We start from the raw sequence: 10,407 nt of genomic DNA, 5'->3' as shown, positions 1-10,407 counted from the left end.
AACCTTCCCTTCAAAGACTCCCAATCTCTTTCTTATTCAGCCCTATTATTTCTCAAAATAATATCTTACCACCTTCCATCTAGTTTGTAATTTATCTTCCATCTTCCTCTGACAAGTGAACAGATCTGTGAGAGCAAAGATTTTGTCTATTTTATGTCAACTGGTGTATTCCAAGTGCCTAGCAGTGTCGCGCACATGGTAGGTACTTATTAAATATTTCAAGAGTGAAGGAATGGGAGGTCCCTTTCCCCCACCAGCCAGGGGTGGGTCCCTAGTTTCCTGATCTCCCTTGCTTCCTGCTCCCCCTAGCCCCAGCTCCCTCTCTTCCTCCTTTCTCCCCAATTACCCTTCCCCAGTTGCCATCATGTTGAGGCCTCAGCAGCCACAACAGAATCCCAGCCCCAGCAGCCACCTTCCCACCCCCACGCAACAGGCCATGACCCACCTCCTGGGGGCGACCTGGTGCCGCTGGCCTCCAGCTGAGCTCCCCAAGAACCTCCTGCGGTCGCTCACCCCTGCCTGGGGCCTGCAGCCCTCGTCAGGAGCGGGCTTCGCCAGGGAAGGGAAGCCAAGGGTATCTTGACTCCCCAGGCTTGGCAACATCAAGAGAGGTCAGAGGCAACAGCCATGGGCTGTGCCAGGGGACAGAGCGCAGAAAAGTGACCCCCACAGGCACCGGTGTTTGACGGTGTCAACAACAATTCCAGAATACTGCCTTTCCTTACAGCTGTTGTGGGCTCCACTTGTGATGTAAAAGTAAAAAAATGGTACCATCTTTGAAGGTATCTTCAAGACTCTGAGCTCAAAGTTTGAAATAGCAGTAGATGCTGTGCACAGGAACACATCAGGGCTTCCTTGTGAAGACACTGTGGAGACCATGGTGTTTAAGCTGAGTGATGTCATGCTTGTCCACTTCAGAAATGTTGACCTCAATTATGCTGCTAAAAAGTTCACCGATTCAGCCATTGCGATGAACTCGCAGATGAATGGAGAGCATAAAGAGAAGGTGCTTCATTGCTGGGAGTGGGGAGACAGCCACAGCAATGACAACCACGTGGGGTCTGACATGCCCGATGGATGGGACCCCAATAAAATGTTCGAGTTCAATGAGGAGAACTTTGGTGTAAAGACCACCCGTGATAGAAGCCTCTGTTCTTATACAGTGCCCTTAGAGAAGGACAACTCAGAAGAGTTCCATCAGCGGGAGCTGCGTATGGCCCAGTTGGCCCAAGAGATTGAATGAAGCCCCCAGTACTGTCTGCAGATTGCCATGGAGAATGATGATGGGCACACTGAAGAGGAGAAGAGCAATTCAGTCCAGCGGCAGGGCTCGGGGAGGGAGAGCCCCAGCATGGCATCCAACAAAGGAAAGTATATCCCTCTGCCCCATTGAGTTCAAGAATGTTCCTATAGACATGCAGCAATTCCTGGGACAGCTGGTATGGCCTTAGTAATTTGTTGCCTTGTGGCCCTCATCATCTTGAAAATAGCAGCCTTGGTCCAGGTACTGAGGCACTTGGTATCAATGGAGGCCCTTCCTGCATGTCCCCTAAGGCACAGCAGCCTCTGAGAGGTGCCAACACTCTGTCATCACCCAGCAGTTGGCCTTCTGGAGAAGCTTCTGTTCCACCTTCTGCAGTGGGCCAGATGTATCCCCCACACTCTCCCAAGTCTGCCCTAGTCTCTGCTTCTGATCCTGAGCCTCCCGTCGACTCAGCAGTGCCAACCTCTTCAGCTTCCATTCCTGGGGCATTATCAGTTGTGGATCCTGGAGTGGGCTCCATTTCTGACAGGAGGCCAGAGTGGGCTGTATAGCCCCCAGTTTATCTCTTACATACCTCACGTCTATATGGGACCAGTTGTGCAGGCATTCAGATGTCTCCATAACCTGTATTTAACTCATTACCTGGACAGCAGGGCAAGTACCAGAGATCAAAATCTCCCTGTCCCCTGAGCTCTCAGACCAACACCAGCCAGCCTCAGCCCCTCCGATGATGCAGGCCACTGCTGTTGCTGGTCCCCTCTGGTGGCCATCATGCCCTACTCTTCCTACATCCCCTACAACCCTCAGCAGTTCCCAGGCCAACCTGCCATCATGCAACCCATGGCCCATTACCCCTCACAGGCAGTGTTTGCCTCCATGGTTCAAAGCAATCCGCACATGCTAACATCAGATAATCCTCTCCAGGCCATTGTGTCATCCTCAACTCCTCAGTACCCTTCTGCAGAGCAGCCTACCCCCAGGCCCTTTATGCCACCATTTATCAGTCCTATCCACACCATGCCATACAGCTCCATCCTTACCAAGTGCAGCAACCACCACAACTATTGGGAGACAGCAGCAGTCCCAGCACATGGCCCCTAGTCCCATCCAGCACCAGACGAGGCAGGCCCCACACCTGGGCAGTGGACATCCACAGCAGAATCTGTACCACTCAGGGACCCTGACGCGCATGGTGCTTTCTCTGCCACTGGGCCCTTCTGTCAAGTTCCCTCAGAGCAGCTTCCCCCAGTTTGCTGCTGTGTATGCTATCCATGCCTACCAGCAGCTGCCCCACAGTGTCACTAACATGACCCATGTCACTCAGACCCATGTCCAAACTGGAATCACAGCAACCCCACCCCCTCACCCTGGGGAGCACCGCTGTACCCACCGCAGAGCTATGTCCCCCCCAAGGCACAGTGCCCCAGAGCAGGATGCCTGCATTCTCACCCTACCCCTATACCAGACACCTCCAATTTCAATCTCATCCCTCCCAGCAGCTCCCCTTCCACAGGGAACTGAAGATTGTCCTAGCTGCAACCTGAGACTTCTATGAGTGGAAGGAAGACTAGCCTATGTTTCTTCCCACAGAAGCTCAGACCAGTTCCAGATCCCCAATCCCCCATCTTCCCCCGAGGAGCTGGGAAATTCCTGCCAAGCACCTTGAATTGGACAGGTCTTACAGTGGGCAGGGGCAGAGTCCAGCAGGGTAGGGGTTTCCTTCTCTGACCCTGCCCACTCCCACCCCACTTGCCCTCCTGTCCTGTCATTTACTCCCTGATGGAGATGGAAGATCTTTTATTTTCTATTATTTATGACCTGAGACTTGGGACCCCTGTTCTTCCCATTAACTAAAGTGACCTGCCTGAGAGACAGACAGATGCCCCACAAGGATGGTTGAACAAGGACTTTTTATTACATACACAGTATTTTAAAACATAATAGCAAAAAATAAAATTTTAAAATTAAAAAAAGAGTGAAGGAATGTATGAATATATAAATACCATTGTACATTGCATTCAGAATGATTCCCCCAGGGATGTACAGGTCATCCTTATACCCCTTTGCTCACTGCCAAGGCTATGTCAGGGCCTTAGTGACTCTACTTTGTGACTTAGCTCAGAGGCAGGATTTAATGGAGCCTGGCATCACCAATGGTGAAGATTTCTGACTAAGGCACACATTCACAGATTGTTTTCTTCACAGGGTCTTGACTAGTTGCTACTTGGGCTCTTATTAATGCACATTAGTGACATGGCCATATCACTTGGGAACTTTGGATTTGGAAGTTTGTCAAAGACCTAGACTTTCCACAGATTTCCATCTATCAAGGTAGAAGGAACAAGAATGTGCAGGGTTTCTTACAGCTTTCCTCTCCTTGGTATGTCCTTGTGAGTTCTTTATTTTGGTCCTCAATCCCTCTCATCTATGCTGTTAAATAACATCCTAATGCACCTGTCTGCCTAAGTATTGGTCACTCTTATCTTGTCCAGCGGAGGAAGGTTAGTGTCCCAGGAAACAGTGAGCTCAGAGCCTCATTCTCCCATCCTGATGGTGGCAGCACTTGGGGTGACCTGGAAGCAGAACAGTCCAAGAACTGTAGGTACACTCCTCTGCAAGGTTGCCAGCCTGTCCTCAGAGGCACAGTGGTTGCCTTTGTCAGAGGTGGTGGCTGTGGTAGATTGAATTATATACCCCAACTAAAGACGTGCTCTTAATCTTGGTTTGTATTCCTGTGTGTGTAGGAAGCCGTTTGTAAATAGGACCCTTTGAAAATGTGGTATCTGTTTAGCTGTGGACTTATTTGTGAATAAGATTTTTTGAGATCCTATTTAGGTGTGACCCAACTGAATCAGGATGCGTGAGCCTTCATCTCTATTGCTGGAAACCTTATAAAGAGAAGCCAGGAAATCAGGGGAGCTGGAAGAACAGACACAAGGAGAAAGAGATTGCCATGTGATGGGGGCAGAGATGCAAAAGCCAACAGACTCCAAGGATTGTGGCAAGACTGAACCAGAATACTATAGACTTCAGGCAGAAGGCAAAGCCTTGTCAACACCTTGAGTTTGGAATTTCAGCCTTCAAAACAAGCAACCAATAAATTTCTGTTATTAGGCCAACCAGTGTTTGGTTTTTGTCATAGCAGCCATTGCAAATTAAGATAGTGACAAATAGGTGTCAGGTTCTTGAGGAAGGACAGGGGTCCATAAAGAAGAAAACAAAATCACAGTCCTGCCATATGAATAAAGATAACACTGTTCTTGTGGAATACAAACCTACACAGTGCTGAGATTACCCAGCAAAGCGTTGAATCAGCTTGGACCAGTTTGGGAGTGCCAACTGTGCTCATCTCATCCCAAATCCACATTCAGTAACTTTGCATTGGTGTCTTGAAATTGACCATTTGGAAATATTTACACCATGGAAACTGGCATAAGCTGCAGATCAGAGCTTTTTTTGCCAGGAGAATCATTTTCGAAGCATTTACTAACTGTTGATGGCTTACACCGCATGCACAGTTTCATGGCCTGCTTTGTCCAGTTATTACTTTGGGCACGAGCTTTAGAGAGTGCAAGAGCATACCATTAACAGTTATACCAGAACTGTATGCATAGACCAAGATTCTAAAATGGGAAAAGGGGACATGAGGTCACTCTAATTATGAACTCTTTGCCAGGTTATTATTATTGCATAGCATAATTTTCTTTTGGTTGCAGTGTTTCTTCTTTTGGAAGTTTGGAAGATTTTCCTATTATTGAATGACTTATAATTTTCCCTAATGTAAATGCTATTTTGATAATCTTATATTAGAATAGATTCCTAAGAGTATAATGCCAAAGCAGAGGGCATAAACATTATTAAACTCTAACTACATATTGCCAAACTGCTTACCCAAAAGGTTGTAGAAATTTGTAATGTCCCCCAGCCAGCAGCTCAATTCATCACTGCCTTTCCAATTCTTAGAATCAGGACAAAGATAACATTTTATAAATACCAATTGCTCCTCCCTATGTAGGCTCAACTTTTCAGTTAGGGTGAGCATATCCTGGGAACCCGACAAACTCTGCTCTCTCTGGCTTCATAGGCTCTTTTTCTTCTGTCATTCTCTCCACATGAAAGCATGTCCCTATCTATCATCTATACATCCTGTTCATTCTTATTTTAGGAACTATTCCCAAACAAATGATTAAAGAGGCTCACAAAGATGTATACTCAATTATAGTAATGACAACTTGGAGACAATCTGAATTTCAAAAATAGATATTAATCAAATAAATCATGGCAAAAGCATGCTGTCATTTTAAAAAGATGATGTAGACATAATTTTGCACATGAAGAGATGTCCCTGAAGTGGTAAATAGAAAAAAAAAACCAGTATATTATGGTGTAAGCCCATTTTTATCTGTCTAATCTTAAAAGGCATGTACTAAGTACAAACGGATTTATCTATGGGTGAGAGTCTGGGCTTGAAAGTGATTTAAAATTCTTTTAATCTATATTTCTGAGTTTTACACAGTGAAGATAAATGATTTATGCAGTGAAAAGGCTTTGGGGTATAAAAATATAATAACTCCTACCATCCTTCAAGACTCCCTTGAATAAAATACTTCTTTCTGAGGTGGTTGCTAAACTGGATGCATCAACTCCTTTCTTTGTATTTCAGTAACCCTTTGTGGCTCCCTTTGGACCCTCATACACTATCAAATCAAATGGTGTTTGATTGCTTGTCTCAGACTGTCCCTATAAGTTCCAAAAGGACAAGCACTCCATCATATTTTTGCTCAAGAAAATGCCGATACCTCCTGTATTTGGTAGGATTTCAATAAATGTTTCATAAATTTCTTTGAATTTTGTTTTTCCAGGTCATCAACACTCTAGTAAAAACTATTCTTCCTATAAAGTTTGGAACAGGTGTAGGTGGTGCCATGAACAGAACGATGACTTCAGGAAGCCGTGTTGAACCAGGTACTGGCTATCAGCTACTCTACTATTTGTGTTGCATTTTCATCATGGCCGCTGTGACCTCACTCTAGCATGGGGAGTGTCTTAAGTCCTGCCACAAGAAGGTACCCATTGCAAAACTCTCCTAAGAGGAATCAGAGAAATCCTCTTTCAAGAAAGCTAGTCCCAAGACTCCGTCAGCAGGAAACATGATTCAATTGAGCACTGTCCCTACTGGAAGGTGGGAATTTTTGTTTTACCTATTTCTGATGTAGGATACTACTGAATTTAGCCATTTTCATAGTTGCACTGAGACTTCAAATTTGACTGGTTCTTTGCATCTTCTGCTCCAATAGGAATCTAGCTACCTACAGACTATGACAAAAATCCTTAGCTTCCGTTTAACACTGGCAAAATAATTATAGATTATTTGGTACCACTTTATAGATAATAATCAGTTAATAAACTCTTAGTAAATGGAGTTTTGTGATAAATAGTCCATTGAAAATTTGAACGTGGACTTAGTTGCATAATTATCTTCTAAAATATGGTGCACTGGCTCCAGGGATTGGGGTAAACATGGACTAATTTTTTTTCTTTTATTACTGGGTAATTTTTAAGATCTTTTCAAAAAAGCACTGTAACCTCCATCAAAAAGAACTTCATTTCCTAAGGAGAGAAGTTTTGATGCTTGATGGTGCCACTTCCCTTACATAGGACTCACTGGGGCCAACTCAGCAGTAGCATCCTAGCAGGTAGCTGTGGGTGCAAGTCTCCAGAAATCCCATTCACAAGAAGGTGAGGAAGTGTGCTCTAGAGAAGGAGAGCTGTGGAAAAGCCACCCACACTATGGGGAAAACAACGTCAGATTAGAGTTATTATGAAGATTATAAGTGACTATATAAAATGCTTTGCAAATGTTAGTACTATGGGTTGAATGGTGTCCCCTAGAAATTTGGCCAAGTCCTAATCCCTGCTACTTATGAATGTGACCTTATTTGAAAGTAGGGTCTTTGCAGATATATACAAGTTAGGGTGGGCCCTAAATTCAATATGACTTTTGTCCTTACAGGAAAAGCAGAAAATACACAGACACACAAGGGTAAAATGACGTGTGTACAGAGGTAGAGATTGCAGAGATTGCAGAGATGCAGCTGGAAGCCAAGGAATGCCAATGTTTGTCGGCAACCACCAGAAACTGGAAGAGACAAGGAAGAGTTCTCCCCTGCAGGCTTCAAAGGCCCAGGGTGGTCCTCTCAACACCTTACATTTGGACTTCCAGCCTCCAGAACCATGAGATAATACATTTCTGTTCTTTATTTTTTTCATTTCTGTTCTTTTAAGCCACCCAGTTTGTGGTCCTTTGTTAATGGCAGCATTAGGAAATTAATAAACTTTTCTATTATTATTTCTTATAATTTGGAAAGCTTGCCTGGACAAACTGCAGAACTCACTGCTTAGTACTGTAGGCACCTCACAAACACCCTAGTTAGCCAGTGACAGCTCTCAAATGTGCACAATGGGCTGCAAAGCAAAGAAACTGCCCAAAGTAGCTTATTGGTGATGGAGACATATGTGGCCACTTTGATGAGACTAACATGGAGAAGTTCCCCTTGAAAAATGAATTGTCTTCACTTATGTCTATGTTTCAGGGAACTCTGAGTCTTGAGCATGCAACAAATGTTGATGTACAGTCTTTTCCCTTTAGTTCCCTCCCTTAGCAGTAACATCTTCATCCTCAGGGATGCTAGGGAGACAGGTCTGTGCCCACATGTCTTCTGTCTAGCAATAAAGAATAGGGCTTTGGTGGGTAACTCCCCAGCCAGGGCCAGCTGTATGGGCATGCAGTCTCATGAGACCTCACATTCAGAAGAGCCCATGCATTGTTTAATGTTCTGCAGTCGCCATCTTGATATTGCTAATAATTTTATCTTATTTTTTAATTTATTTTATTAAAGGAGGATTTTTTCTTGTTTTTTTTTTTTTTTTTGGCAAGTGCAGGGTCCAGGAATTGAACTCAGATCTACCACATGGGGGGCAAGAATTCTACCACTCATCTACCTTTGCCCTGCCCCTTAATTTTATCTTTTAACTTGTGTTTGTACATGAAGCCTGATGGGATAAGGAGCATGTGCATCATTAGAAGGGATGGCACCATGTGTCTGTCCCCTAATGTCCTGGCTACCCCATTCCAGTACAGCAGACCCTATGCCCCCAAGCACAGAATTCCAGTGGACCCCAAGGTGTGGGGTTTCGGTGAGAAAAAGTGAGTACCAGGTAGTTTACAAAGTCACAATTGAGTGTCCAGAATATTGACAGCCCCTAGGGGCCACACTAGAACTTGTTTCAAATGCAGAGAGAAGATACAGGAGTAACAAAGGAACACTGTGTTCCCTGCATCAGCTAACCACTTACACTGTAAATGATTACATAGAAGGAAAGGGAATGATAAGGGCAACCCAGAGGTCCTTCCTCTACCATCAGTAAGTCAAAAGTAGAGACACTTGATGGAATGTGCACCTACCAAGAAGTGAAACAAAATCAAGTGGGTTAGTTTTGTGCAACCACTGTTCTGCAATAAATATATATGCATGTATAAGCTATGAAATATCAACTGTATAATTTCAATAATTCTTCATAATTTGTATTTGAAACTGGCATCGCACAATATAAAGATGAATGGTAAAATTTATGGTAGTAATTTACATTTATTCTTCATCCCTCAGTAGGAATAATTTTGAGGTATGTTCTCCATAGCCAGTTAGTGCTCCCTAGAGGTATGGAACTCCAGTTGCCCCAAGGTTACCTGCTTGATAATTTACTGGTTGCTTTCTCTCTCCTGTCTTGCTTCTCCATTTCCCTTCACTCTTTCCTGGGATTACCTTCCAAAAGCCCTACTTTCACCAAAATACTTGAATCAGGTCTTCTTCTCCAGAATCCACCCAAGACAGCATCTCTGCATTTGACACCCGTGTTTAGGGGCTCCTGGCAGGAGTGTTCTCTTTGGGAACTTGCTCTGATAAGATGAAATACCAGCAAGCCAAAGGAAAGCTTTGATGTGCATCTTATCAATCCACTTGGGGTTCATTGCTTCTCATACAAGCCAGGAAACTGCAGTGCTTTTTGAAGTTTGTTGATATTTTAAGGGAAATGTTACATTGCTGGTTTTAAAAGCATTGTAGCCAGCAATCAAAATAATTTTTCATAATGCCAGGATATCCCCCTGGAATAAATACCTTTATATCATTTCATCAACTTTTAGAATTTGCTCTGTGGAAACCTGGGGACATTTATCATCCTCATGAGGCTCATGAACTCTGAGGGGGTTAGACAATGTGCACCTGTCATGCCTGATGTATTTGACCCCCAAAGAGGCTCTTTAGCTCCAACCATAATTCTTTTCTTAATTGCAGGGCCTTCCCAAGACTCATGACAAGGAGGGAGGCTGCATTACCAAGTGAGATGGGAGGGACCAGCATGTTTGCCCTTAGCTCAGAGACATTTCTCCTAGGAAGTCCCTTCCTGAAGTGTCTGGCCCTCTGGTCAGGATTGAATGATGGGGACATAAGTAGGACCTCAGAACAGGTTCAGTGGCACCACAATCATGCTGAACATTCACATTCTGACCCTAATTTTTCTGGAAGAGAGGCCCATTATCACTGTGTGGCTCTGCTTAGCAGATACACAATAATGGAGGCATCACCGTTGCTCTTTTCCTGAAAAGCAAAGGGAACAAACTTTCATCGGAGCAAATTTCATACCAGTCTCTCACCATTTACATGGGGAGCAGTCTGGCTCTATGACAGTTAGGATTATATACTCTAAGAAAATAAAAACAAAATTTAAAACAAAACAAAATATGTCCTTAATCTTAATCCATTTTTGTGGGTGTGAACACATAGTTAACAGGACCTTTTGAGAATGTTGCTTTTAGTTTGGGTGTGGACAAATTGGCTTTAGTTTGGACTACTTGAGGTTTTTATAAGCAGAATGAAATTTGGGTATAGTGAAAGCCATGAAAAGAAGCTAGGAGTGAATAGAACCCAGAAGAGAAAAGAGAGGACATCACCATGTCACGGAAAAGCTAAGGAATGCCAAGGATCGTTGGCCATCCAGAACGATATTGACCCTAGTTAGCCTTCTAGTCTCTGAAACCATAAGCCAATAAATTCCTGTAGCTTAAGCCAACTCATTGCATGGTA

At 44.0% G+C, this 10,407-nt stretch overlaps 1 pseudogene; it reads left to right on the top strand.

Moving 5' to 3' along the window:
* Positions 1-364: 364 nt before the first annotated feature.
* Positions 365-2,808, top strand: LOC143651458 (ataxin-2-like protein pseudogene; annotated as a pseudogene).
* The last annotated feature ends 7,599 nt before the right edge of the window (positions 2,809-10,407 follow it).

Source organism: Tamandua tetradactyla, chromosome 12 (assembly GCF_023851605.1).
Source record: "Tamandua tetradactyla isolate mTamTet1 chromosome 12, mTamTet1.pri, whole genome shotgun sequence".
NCBI classification, from domain to species: domain Eukaryota; kingdom Metazoa; phylum Chordata; class Mammalia; order Pilosa; family Myrmecophagidae; genus Tamandua; species Tamandua tetradactyla.
This window is presented reverse-complemented; position numbering and strand designations above follow the sequence as displayed.